General features: G+C 37.6%; 1 long non-coding RNA gene across 1 annotated transcript; it reads right to left on the reverse strand.

Moving 5' to 3' along the window:
- Positions 1 to 319: 319 nt before the first annotated feature.
- LOC109118155 lies at positions 320 to 3149 on the reverse strand. Its single transcript, XR_002025459.1, has 2 exons — positions 2250 to 3149; positions 320 to 1175 (listed from the first exon to the last, which is right to left on the reverse strand). It is a non-coding gene; the product is annotated as an uncharacterized LOC109118155 (long non-coding RNA).
- Positions 3150 to 4318: the final 1169 nt, after the last annotated feature.

The raw sequence follows: 4318 nt of genomic DNA on the forward strand, positions 1-4318 counted from the left end.
GTTTCTCATTAAATCCATCTATTACAAATCACTGCGTACATAATAATTCTGGAGACTGAAACTAAGGCCTCATGCATGGTAGGTATTTTGCCACTAAACCTCATGCCATCCCTAAACTTACAATTTTAAAGTTTACAGTGATGTGACAGTCATTCACACTCAGTAGAAACAGAACTTTGCATTTTGAATGTTGATCTTTTCCTGGGCTGTCTCTATGTGGTGTGACACATTGCTCCAATGCTGGGGAGTGGCAGTGAGCCGTAGCTCTGTCAGCCACACGATCTCAGGCGTAGGCAAGTGATACTCTGTTTGGTATTAAATACATTTCAACATGATGCTTTCAATTTATGATGGGTTTATAGGGTTGCAACACCATCCTACATTGAGGAGCATCTGTACCTCAACAGCCTCAAGGGCATTTTTTCCTGAACTTTTTTTTGAGAAATCCAAGATTAGGAAATTATAGAACGGCCTCTTGCTGTCTTTGTGAGAGCTTTCCTCGTTCTGCTGGCTGAAGTTTTCAGCCTCTAGTTGCTGAAGCCAGGCTGGAAATAATTTTTATTTCAACTAGTAATTGAAAAGAACAGCACAATATCAGCTTGCTTGGTAATTGTAATAACGTTCTGTGGGGCTGTCCCTAAGTAATGCAGGCATTGGTTTGCACAGGTATAACAAATTGTTACTAAGTCTTGGATGAAAAGTATCTCAAATAACAGTTTGTGAAACATCAGTGAGTGTGTACAAATAACAGATCATAATCACTCTGGCTATTGCTGACTGCCTGACAAATTCAACACGACCTTTTCCTTCATTTTTCTTTCTCAGGTGAATCCCTTATGTCCATGAAGGATTGCCTGTACTTACAATATCGTCAGTACAGACTGTTTCACATGGGGATTGTATTAGTTTCATAGAGCTGTGATAACAAAGAACCACAACACAGGTGGCTTACAACAAAGGAAGCATCATCTCACAGTTGTCAAGTGTCGACAGAGCTACGGTCCATCTGGAAACTGGAAAGGAGAATTCTTCCTGGCATCTTCGTGGCCTCTGGTCTTCATTGCCTGTGCTCTGTGGCACTCCTTGGCTTCAGCGGCCATACTTCAATCTCTGCCTCTGTTGTCACACGGAGTTGGAGAGGAGGATAAGAGTCTTTAACTATGAAGTGAGACTACCTGGAAAATAAAAAGACTTTCAAGAAAACCAATAGAACTTTTGTTTCTGGCTCTTGAAGCAACCATCATTCCTGGTTAAGATATGAAAACAATTATTTAAAAGATCAATGAGTTGGCAAGAGATGAAAGGATTCCATTTAAAGGCCAGGAAAGAAGTGAGCCACTGAAGGGAGCTACTGCAGCTGGATTTTACGTTCAGAAACTTTGTGAACTAATTAACATGAACTTTGTTTTTTTGTTTTTTTTTCAGTCTTGCATAACTCAGAAAAGGTGGCAACAAAATCAAAGTCTGCCCGTTTGAAGATATCTTTATCCTTCCATGAAAGCTAAGGTTTAAATGACTTTAGCGAAAAAGCTGGAAAAGCTGCCTCTCCTAATCATGGACTTAATACTCAACTCAACTCATTCAGCCACAGGTGCTAAAGGGAAGGTAAAGTAAAACTTTAGAGAACTTATAACTATGAACCAGTCCTCATATACATTTGAAGCTTAAATACACAGCACCCAGGTGGTCTACCGAACCTCAAACTGAGCGTTTAACTTAGAGTCATCTCAAAGAGTTGGTGTCCCTGAGACCAACGGGAAGAAGCACATGCAGATCTTTTCAGAACCCCATCACCATGCCAGTCCTCAATGATTTTCCATAATAAACCCTAAAACACTTGAGCAGCCTATAGTCAGTAATAACTAAAGACACCATAAGGAGAGACCAGTAGAAACAGACTGTCAAAGATTCAAGGACAGTAAAATGTCAGACACTATTATAACATACGGTTGATCTCACAAGAACTGCAAGATAAATCTGAAAATTTGTTTAGGAGATCAGGAACTACACCAAATAACCAAAGTATTTCAAGAAAAAAGAAAATACATTTCTAGAAATAAAAGAGATAATTGGAATAAAATTATCCTCAAGATATCCTAAGGAATTTGAAACCCAAAGGGAGAAAGACTTAGTAAACTGAAACACAAATCTAAAAACAATCCTCAGAATACAACACAAACAGGCCAAGAGGTAGAAAGTATGGAGGATAGATTAACCGGCACTGAGCTGGTGAGAAGCTGAACACTTACCTGACTAGAGTCCTAGAAGGAAAGGAGAGAACAGGGTATCCGAGGATAAATGGCAAGGGATTTTCCAGATCTGATGAAAGATTTCAGCATCTAGACTTAAGAACACAGCAAATCCAAAGTAGGATTAACATCGATCACACTAAGTGTGAGTAGACTACATATTCCAAAAACATTGAATTGTCGGAGTCAATAAAATCTTTCGATGGGTGTGAAGTCTGTGTCTCACTTTCTTTTTTCCAAGGAGATTTACTGAAGTCTATCATCTCTCTTTGCTCCATGTTCCCACCTCCCTTTTTTATTAAAGGATCAGTTCTCCACGTCTGCTAGACCCATTTCTGAGTTCTCTATTCTCTATTCATTGATCTGTCTATTCTTTCACTATTAAACTGTCTCAATTCTTTAGCTTTTTACTAAGTGTCGAATGTCAATACTCAGTTCTTTTCTGTAACAGGATCAGTTTTTGCCTTTTGTATGAACTTTTGAATCAGTTTAATCACATCTGTTAAGTCACTGACATGTTGAGTGGTTTTGTATCAACCATATACATCAAGTTGACAAGAAATGACATCTCAACAAATTTGTCTTCCCATCCATGAACATGAAATTGTTGCCTATTTTTAGTTCTTTTTGAGAGTTTGTGAAGGTTTTGTAAATTTCCTTGTGTCTTGTTATAAAATGTCTCATTTTGGTGCTAAAGAGTAGAGTCATATCATAGGATTGTGGAAGAGCTCTGAGCCTTTACAGTAATCTAAAATATGCATGCAGTGGTGCATATATCTATCATTGCTGCTTTTGCTTTATCCAAAACAAATTCAAAATATTTGAAAATTTTTTGTCTTCTTTGAACCATGGATTATTCAAAAGATTTATTTAATCTCCGGGTATTTAGACATTGCAAATATCTTTTTAAAATAATTTTATTGGTACACTTTAGATATACACAATGATCACATTCATTATAGGGAATTTGTACTTGTACATAATACATCTTGATTCTACTTTTTTTCCCTCAGTCCCCTTCCTTTCCTTCAATCCCTCTTCTTCTTATTTACAAAAGCTTAGCTTTTGTACAGGTGGTGCATGCCTGTAATCCCAGGACTCAGGAGTCTGAGGCAGGAGGATCGCTGTGAGTTCGAGACCAGCCTGGACTACATAGTGAGTTCCAGGGCAGTCTCAACTACACAGTGAGACCCTGTCTCAAAAAACAAAACAAAACACAACAAAAAAACAAAATCTGAGCTTCTACTATTTTTTCTAATTTTGTTCTTTGTCTTCCTTCCTTTCTCGCACCCATCTCCCTTGTTCCTTTTGCCATTTAAACATTTTCTTTTATTTCATGAAATGTATTATACATTTTTGTTGTTTATATACCTTTTTTGTTTCTTACACAAGAGAAATCATGAAATGTTTAAACATGGGTGTCTGATTTATTTCACTTAGAGAATGGACTCAAGGTGCATCCATACACCTAGAAATGTCCCATTTATCCTTCTTTATGGCAGAGTAGTACTCCAATGTATTGAAAAAACCATATCTTTATCCATTCCATTTATCCGTTGATGGGCATTTGGGATGTTTCTAAGATTTAGCTATTACAAACTGTGCTATTATAAAAATGGGTGTGCATATATGCCTGTGGTATGATACTTTTAATTCTTTTGGGATGATTCCAGGAAGTGGAATACCTGGGTCAAATGGAACCTCTAGTTTTAAAATATTTAAGAATCTCCACACTGATTTCTACAGTGGTTATACTGACCTACTTTCCCGCCGACAATGGAGGAGGGCTCCTTTTTCCCCACAGCCATGCCAGCATTTGTTATTGGTTAATTGGTTAATTTCTTTGTTATTGGTTGATAATAGCCATCGTTTTCTGGAGTGAGACAGAATCTCAATGTTGTAATTTACATCTCTTTTTTTTCCTCATTGAGTTTATTGGTACATTTTAGGTATACAGTACAGTTACATTCATTATTGGGATCTTGTACCTTTACATGACAGGTCTTGGTTCTCATTTTTTCCCCTTGTCCCTGCCCTCCCTTCACCCCCTCCTCCCCTTCCCATTTACA

This window comes from Fukomys damarensis, unplaced genomic scaffold (assembly GCF_012274545.1).
Source record: "Fukomys damarensis isolate Sample0158 unplaced genomic scaffold, DMR_v1.0_HiC HiC_scaffold_3, whole genome shotgun sequence".
Classification (NCBI taxonomy): Eukaryota; Metazoa; Chordata; class Mammalia; order Rodentia; family Bathyergidae; genus Fukomys; species Fukomys damarensis.